Here is a 9,973-nt window from a genome sequence, read left to right as displayed (position 1 = left end):
TATCCACGGAAAAGTGTTGAAGAGCTCTACAATATTATCTAAATATCTTGGGCTAAAAACTTCTCAGACAAAAATCCATATTTCATGCTTGAACCCGGCCTAAGACTTTTCCCTTTTTACACTTCTAACCAAAACACAATTCAAGGTTTAGATCTCTCAACCATCATTACCTCCTTCCACAAGGTCTAATATTTACCTCCTTAAGGCCCAAAGATTTTAGACAATCAACTTCCGGCCCACGACTCTGAAATAAGAAATGACGGGAAACAGGATGTTACGTACGCCCAACGTAATAGACCCGCACATGTACACCCAACGTACTAAACTTTGGCCTGAAATTACAAAAAATGCCACTATGGCCCTTTTGCAAGCTTTCTCATACTCAAGGGCTAAAAATCATAATCCTTCATACTTAAGGGTTAATTTTGGAAATACCTCATCGTCGAGATGTTACTATATATATATATATATATATATATATATATATATATATATATATATATATATATATATATATATATATATATATATATATATATAAGCAACGGTTCACTTGAGATTAAAAAAATAGAGATCTTGAGAGTCAACCTTAGCTACATATTTCTCATTTGACGCTCTAACGCTCTAGCGTACTGACAGTAGCGAGGTATGCGTTATCATAAATAATTATATGGAAAACATATGTGATCATATATGATTATACATGTTTATACATATATGCCTAATCATAAATCATTATATATATATATATATATATATATATATATATATATATATATATATATATATATGTTCACAAATTAAGTACTCATATATGATGATTATGACAGTTGGTGCCAGAATAGGTGGTGGTGGTATAAGTGACGGAGGTGGCAAAGATGGGGCCAGATGGTGTCAAAGGTGGTGGTGGTGGGGATGGTGGCGCTATATAATCATTTCTAAACCATGGTACATATCGATCTATTGATAATTAACTGTCATAACTATTAATGGTTAACTGATAACTAACTTTCGGTTCCAAAAAAACTAATAACTAACTTTAACTTCCATAAAAAAAACTAACATCTGTTAAGTAACTAATAAATGCCACAGAGATTACAATTCTAGATTAATATTCCAACAGAACGGAGCAGCTTATGCTCGTTGTCAAAAAGTGTTCCAACCAACTTTTGCGTGATTGCCCAAAAATGCTATTCCACTTATATATACTTCTTATATACTCACTCCGTCCCAAAATTATAGTCCATCTTTCCTTTTTGGTTTGTCCCAAAATAATAGTCCACTTCTAAAAATAAATAACATTTTTACCAAAATACCCCCTCATTATTATTTAACCAACTAAGCATTTAATGAAATATTAAATGCAAAGTAAGGACAAAACTGTCATTTTATTATATAAAGTTAGTGGTAATTAATGTTTTTCTTAATCTGTGTGTTTTTTGTCTGTGGACACTAATATTGGGACGGAGGGAGTATCACACTAGCTACAACATTAGCTACAACATTATAATTAATAAATATATTACGAATGTGCTTGCATTTATAGGAATTTTCCAGTGACCCCTATGCACTAATGACTTTGAAAATTTGTTCAAAAGAAGCACTAGGTAGATACTTAATTAACTTCGCTGCAACTCAAGATTTGGACATTTCTAAAAAATTTCCTACCAAACAATACACCAATATCCCTCTCCTTTTTTGCTTCACAAATGTTCAAGAATTAGATAGCTAGCAACCTGTCCCTTTTGTTTCACAATTCTTACATAACCATCACAAAGGAAACTTACAACACATTACTTACAAGTTTGTGGGTAATACATAATGAGCAGAAGATATTTTCTGCTTTAGGCAACTCAACATGTGGACTTCCCTTGATCCACCCATCTTGGAGCATATCATTAGGGATGTTACAACTAATTGAGCCCACAAGATTCCTTTGTTTCTCTCTACCAAATGGTATTTAAGACATTTAACATATAATCAAACACTAGAACAAGAATTAACATAAACAATGATTTTGAAAATCTTTTGTTGTCTTCAACTAATAGAAGAACCTGATTGTTGTGGAAGTGCATGTCCATTCCCATTCGGAGGTAGCTTCAATAAAGCTCGTGGTTCTTGTAAAACTCCCAAATGTCGTTCCTTTGTCCAAAATAATTGTTTTCTCAAAACGTCATGTAACTGACCAAACAGCTCTTTCTTCAACGATTCAAAAGCCAAATCCAACCTTTCCAACTGTTGCATTGGATTCTTATTGTACATAAACAATCCATAATACAACTCAAAACTATCACTCGATGTATACTGAACTAAATCCAACAAACTTTCATACCCTTTTGTGTTAATCGGAGTGCTATCCAAATCATAATCATTCATGCTTAATGGTTAATTTTGGAAATACCTCATCGTCAAGATGTTATTATATATATATATATATATATATATATATATATATATATATATATATATATATATATATATATATATATATATATATATATATATATATATATATATATATATATATATAAGGAACGATTCGCTTGAGATTAAAAAAATAGAGATATTGAGATTCAACTTAGCCACATGTTTTACATTTGACGTTTTAACGCTCCAGCGTACTTACAGTAGCTAGGTATGCCTAATCATAAATGATTATATGGTAAAGAGGTCTGATCATATATGATTATACATGTTTATACGTATATGCATAATCATATATATATATATATATATATATATATATATATATATATATATATATATATATATGTTCATAAATTGAGTAATCATATATAATTATGACAGTTGGTGACATAATAGACAATGGTGGCTGATGTGGCAGTGGTATTAGTGATGGAGGTAGCAAAGATGGGGTCGGATGGTGTCAAAGGTGGTGGCGGAGGAGACATGAACAGATGATGTTATATAATCATTTCTAATCCATGGTACATATCGATCTATTGATAATTAACTGTCATAACTATTAATGGTTAACTTGCAACTCGCACAACAAGAATATCGGCCTTTAGTGGCAACACAATTACCGGCAACAGGGCCTTTTAACAGCGACAGGGCCTTTTAGCGGCGACTCTAGCATTTGTCGCCGCTAAAGGCCTAAGTCGCCGGTAATAGTGTCGCCGTTAAAGGCTTACCACCCGAATCTGCGTTTCCCCCTCTGATAGATCTCAGCCGTTTGATCAAGTATCTAATCCAACGGTTGGGGTCCCTTATCCGCACAAACTTAATACCGGCAACATTTGTGTCACCGCTAAAAGTTAAAAAAATCGCCGCTAATAGTTACCTAAAAAATGACGTGGTACCCTTCCCTCTATATTGTCGCCACTATTGACTCGTGTCACCGATAAAGCCCTAATTGTCGTCGCTAAAAGCGTTGTCGCTAAAGGCTCTCGAAGATAAAAAAAAACCGCACGCAATCTGCTCATTTCTTCCCATTTTCAATCTGTTTACTGCTGCTCTTCCAAATGCCCCCGATTTTGTGTTCGATTCGTTGATTTCAACAACATACCCCCCCCCCCCCCCCCACACACACACACACACACACATTGTGTGAGATTAGGGATCGAGGGTGGTTATGGCTTCCTGTGACTGATTTCTAGCTCTATCTATTGAAGAAAGGTAAGTTGAAGTTCTTGTATCTCTTTGTCTTTGTATTTTAACTTCGATTTCTAGCTGCATTTGATGATTAAATTGCAAGAAATTGTTCAATTTCAGTGTTTTTGGTGGTGTTGTCTTTGGGTTTACGGGTGAGGGTATTTTGGGTGAAGACCAATTTTTCCGGCAACATATCCGTTGATTTCCACCACTACAGGTTCTATTATTTCAATTTTTTGTGAATTTGGTATTTGTATGTGAAATTATGTGAAAATTGTCATATGTGAAAATTATGTGTATATTTGATATTTGTATGAATATATGTGAATTTGGTGTATATATGCCAATGTATGTGTGTTTGATGTATTTGTGGTATATGAGTATTTGGTAGAAGTATATATATGATGTTATTATCTATATATATGTGAAATTATATGTGTTTGTTATAAGTAGGATGTTATTGTGTGTGTATGTGAATGTATGTATATTTGTTGTAAATGTGGTATATGAATGTGAAATTTGTGTATTTGGTATGTAGGGATGAGTTTTATTTGCATATTACACTTGTTGTCATGCTTTGCTACAATTGTTAGATTCTAAAACTTTTGGTAGTTTTCTGTAATTACCGGCGACATTATTACATTTTATATGTAATCGGATGTTATGTAATTACCGGACAACATTAGTACTTTTTATATTTAATCAGATGTTTGTTTTGTAATTAGCGTCGACACTATTATTTTTTATATTTAATCGAATGTTGTTATGTAATTACCGACGACATTATTACCGGCAACCAAAATCGTTGATTAAAAAAATAAAAAATGAAAATTGTAATTACCAGCGACATAGTCATTAACGGCGACGAGACTTTTGGCGGCGATGAACTTATTAGCGGCGACAATACTCATTACGGGCGACATGTTGATCAATAGCGACGAAGCAGTAGTGGCGACTTATTACCGGCGACACGTCGCCACTATTACTGTTACCGGCGACAACTTCACCTTTTAGCGGCGACAGAAATCGCCACTAATGATCTTTTTCCTTGTAGTATCTGTCGGTTCCAAAAAAAAACTGATAACTAACTTCAACTTCCATAAAAAACTAACATCTGTTAAGTAACTAATAACTAATAAATGCCACATGTTACAATTCTAGATTAATATTCCAACAGAACCGAGCACCTTATAACCATGCATTAGTCGTTGTCAAAAAGTGTTCCAACCAACTTTTGCGTGATTGCCCAAAAATGCGATTCCACTTATATATACGTCTTATATATCACACTAGCTACAACATGATAATTATTAAATATATGATCAAAATGTGCTTGCATTTATAGGAATTTTCCAGTGACCCCTATGCACTAATCACTTTGAGAATTTCTTCAACAGAAGCATTAGGTAGATACTTAATTAACTTCGCTGCAACTCAAGATTTTGGACATTTCTAAAAAAATTCCTACCAAACAACACACCAATATCCCTCTCTTTTTTTGCTTCACAAATGTTCAAGAATTAGATAGCTAGCAACCTGTCCCTTTTGTTACACAATTCTTACATAACCATCATAAAGGAAAAACTTACGACTGCAAAAACATATTACATGACCAAAAACTATTAACGCCTAGAAAAGTAAAGTATAAACCAAATTTTGACTCAACAATTTTATAAAAAAGACATTTAGTTACTTTATTAATTCTACTTATTAATCAGAAGTATTTGTCCTATCAAACCCGTTCGGCTAACGACCCTCCACCAATCAAGGAAGCGGTGAGTGAGAATGAACACCCATTCAGCTACCATTTTATAGGCAGTTTCCTTATACCTCATATAGATCGGCTTCGTGAATGAGGCGTACTAGCGGTTCGAATGACTTGTCTTATACATATAGTAAATATTAAATATTTAATTTTACATATAGTATAAGGTGTATTTTAAACATTTCAAAATACTTGGTTTAATTATTAAATTTCAAAAATTAAAACATTTTTAATTTAAATTTAAAATTAAACCAAATGATTTAATAATTATTTATTAATTAAACATTTAATTAATTTATTAAATCAATTTTAGAATTATCCATTAAATTAGTCAACATAATTTAACCTAATCCACTCCCCTAATTATTTTCCAAAATATGGGATGGATCCATCAAAAGTTGCAATTATCTAGTTAAACTAGTAAGAAGATAATTACCAAAAATAAGAAATCCCTATCATATCTAGTAATTTTCGGAAATATGGAAGGGATCAAACAAATATTACAATTATTTTGTTAATCAAATAAGGAGATAATTGCCAAAAATAAAAAATCCCAAAAAAAACCTAATTTCCAAAATTTGGCAAATCTTGGAGAGGAAGACAAGGAATTCAAATCCTTGCCATATTTCGGAAATCAAGAGGGTTTAGGAAACCCTAATGTTTTCGAAACTTGAAGGACAAAGGAAATGGTTAAAATACTTTTCCAAAATTTCAAAATCTAGGGTTTTGGAAACCCAAATAGCTAAAATTCCAAGCCCAAAGGGTTTAATTTCCATAAACCCTAATTGATCAAATTTAACCAATTGCATGAAATTCAATAGAAAAAAAAAAATTAGGCTCTGATACCACTGATTGGTTTTTGATCATAACAAACAATGTTATGATCAAAAGGAAAAACCCTAGGAACACTATATTATAATAAAATTTACATCTAGGGTTAGTAAACATACCTTTTATTGTTATAAAGTAATAACAATCCAAATCCTTAGTATTGTTGAAGCTTCAAGAGTAAGCACCACAAATGTCGTACCTCTAATGGTTCACACCCAAACTAAGCAAGAGGATGAGAGAGGAGAGAGGAGGATAAGACTTGGGAATTTTGGCTATCCTTCTTAGGGTTGGAGTGGCCAAAATCATGAGGGGTTACAACTCCTTATATAGTTGAGGTAGCTTAGAGGAAAAGCTAGGGTTTGTTAGAGGAAACCCTAATTCCTTAGCATAAGGCCTAAGCAGCTCATGAACTCCATCTAAGAGACCCTTGGACAAAATTTCTAGGGTATTCCTAGAAGATTTCATCCAACCCATCTAGGAGGTCCAAGAGCCTAATTACTCAACTATCAATAAATTGTCAAACAACCCCTGTACTTTTAATTAATTCCTTTAATCCCAAAATTAATTCCAAATTAATTTCTGATTCAATATTAATATAAACAACATGATTTTCAATTAATATATTATTTTAATAATATATTAGTAAATCATTTATTTCAATTTATTATTCAAATAATAAATTCAACCTATCTCCATAAGCCATCATGTCCAGTTGCTAGTTTTGAGGGCAACCCAAAAGGATTGTGCTATTATCAATTCAAGTATATACCAATTCTAGTTATGGGCCTAGACACTTAATCCAACAAATATATTAGAATTCCATATTACACATTGCTATAATCACGAGACTAGAATCGATTCCTCGGGGTTAGTGACTTCCTTGCTACGTTTATGGGTCTTATGCTTTCAGTAGTACGGGCCCATACTACCGTCCACACCTACATGTTTTTGTTACAAGGATCATCACAACCACCCAATACAAATACCACAACTAGGATACGCACACATCCTATCATCACTATCTTGATAGTGGCTAAACACTCAGCATCTGGTCGGCTACTAACACATATACTCATCCATTAAACTTACACCAACCCTGCAACACTCGTGTATGCTAATCATACATAACACTGGATCCTATAGACAGTTAAATACTTGATTCTACCCCAAGCCCACAACCAAACAAGGAACTAGAAATAAGACAAAACCAAACATTCTCAGCATATAAAATCTTTAATTGTATGACTATGATGCATACACTAAGAAACTATAGTAGTGATGTCAATTTCATACAAGAGGCACTCCTTGGCTATCAGGCATCATACATCAGGCAATTCAATCATGTAATTCCTGAAGATCCCTAGCCTATCACTCGCATGTTGTTCTATCACAAACATCATATTAACAAAATCAAGAACTCAGTGCATATAACAAGTATGAGTATTTTGGGAACCACTCTCATCTTCAGGCTCTGGCAGACTGTACACACCGCATCTTCCTGTAAAACCAAAATTAGATCAAGGTCCATGTTCCTGATCCCAAGCCAACAATCAAACAAGAAAATGGCAAGAGACTGAGCTCATGTCCTTAATCCAACCCTTTTATTATAAATTATTTATCAAAAACCTTTTGCAAAAATTCTCGAATCCTAGTTTGAGACTGGATTCACACAAGTGTTCCTCCAATTCGCTCGAACTAGGGCTCTGATACCAACTTGTAAAGTCCCATTTTCAAAACCAAAAATTTTCATTTTATTTAAGTAGAACTTCCCAATTATAAATCCATTATGGGGAAAACCATTTATTCCAAATATTTTTATAAAAATCAGAGTAATATTAAAGCGTGAAATCTTCATTATTGTTGATGAATGTGTACAGTCAAGCCTTCGCCTTCCCATGATGACCGATGATATCTGAAACAATAAACAACTGGGTAAGCAAAAGGCTTAGTGAGTTTCCCCCAAAATAATATAAGCATGCATAACGGTTGCTCTTCAGGCCTTCAGCCTGACTAGAATGTCTTGCAAGCCTTCAGTCTATCCAGGCCGAAATACCAGGGTTTGTTGGCGTACTGCCTCAACCCAACAGCCTTCGGCTTACGACCGGCCCGCACTAGGTATCTTGGCCTACAATACAAAATTAAACCGCCTCATCCCACCACTACTATATATCGACATATAACCAATCAAGGATCAAGTAGGCACATAATATAGGCAAACATCAATCATATAACTCACTACCACCTACTAGTACTCTCACAATATACAGTCCTGCTACCAACTAATCTCCATGAAATGCATAACCATAAGTAATTAGAGGTGAGATAGCCACCCGAATAGATGATCCTACTTTAGAACCACAACCAAATGAGGAACATGCAAGAAATCCTAGATTAAGAGTTCTCAGGCAATCCTACATTACCATAGACAATCCATAGGTCACTGCATCAGATAATAACCAACAAGTACAGATAACATACAGTTTTACCGATCACTATAGCAAAGCAACATACTCGATACCATGATACATATCTAACGAATCACCACATCATCGCAACATAATCGATACCAGGATATAGATCTAACAGATCACTACAACATAGCAGCATAATCGATACCAGGATACAGATCTAATAGATCGCTACAACATAGTAGCATTCTAAATATCAATAATCCATGTAATGCATGACCGTATATACTCAGAGGTGAGATAGAAACCTGAACAGGTGATCCTACTCTAGAACCACAACCAAACGAGGAACATGTAAAAGATCCTAGATAGAGATTCCCCAATCTATCCTACATGGCTATATACAGTCCTTAAGACATCCCTCTACTAACAGATAACCAAAACTAGTATACCGACATTGGTGCCTTCGACCCACGGGTATAATGAGGTGAAACTCACTTGAAATGAAGAAACCCGAGAATACTATGATACGCTCCATACTACAATGCTTGCTCCCGCGGATCCACTAACATCAAAACCATATAAAATCTTAATCACCAATCAAAACCCTAAAGTTTGACCTAAAGTCAAACTTGGTCAAAAATTAAACGGTGAACAAAGTCAACAAAAGTTAAAGTCCAAGGCTGGTTAAGTACGCCTTGCGTACTCAATTTACGCCCCACATATATGGGATGGCTTAGTACACCCAGCATACGAAAATTACGCCCATTGTACTCAAGCTAGTTCCATCCTTTTCATTAAGCACTTAATCCTTTATGGGAATTTCACCTAAACTCAGATCTGGCCTCAAAACATTGTCTTAAGTCATAAAGTTTCCACCTTTATGACTTTCCATGGCTAGGGAAGATCCAAAAGCTAAAACCCTAACTTATTAATCTATTAAGACATCACAACTGTTGCATGAAAGGGATAAAAGGACAAAGATCACATTTTTTTGGTTCCTAATAGCTCTATAATGGATAAAGTTTCCAACTTTATCCATTAGAATGATCCTAACAAATAAGATCTAGTTTTTAGGTCTCAAAGGGACCAAAAGTACATCTTTTTCAACTTAATCCATTAAGTCCAAGTCTCCAACCTTTAGATTTGAATCAATATGATGTTTAGATGGATCAAGTTTCCAACTTTATCCATAACAAGGTCACAAACTTTAAAGATCTAAGCTTTATGCACTTAAAGTGACCAAAAGCTCATAACACCCAAGACTAGCTAGAGCTAACAATTTCATCATCAAGATTCAAACTTTATACCTCCAGAAGAAAGATCAAATTGAACAATGTCTAGATCTACAAGC

This window comes from Lactuca sativa, chromosome 9 (genome assembly GCF_002870075.4).
Source record: "Lactuca sativa cultivar Salinas chromosome 9, Lsat_Salinas_v11, whole genome shotgun sequence".
NCBI lineage: Eukaryota > Viridiplantae > Streptophyta > Magnoliopsida > Asterales > Asteraceae > Lactuca > Lactuca sativa.
The sequence above is the reverse complement of the archived record's forward strand: the minus strand, read 5'-3'. Positions refer to the sequence as shown.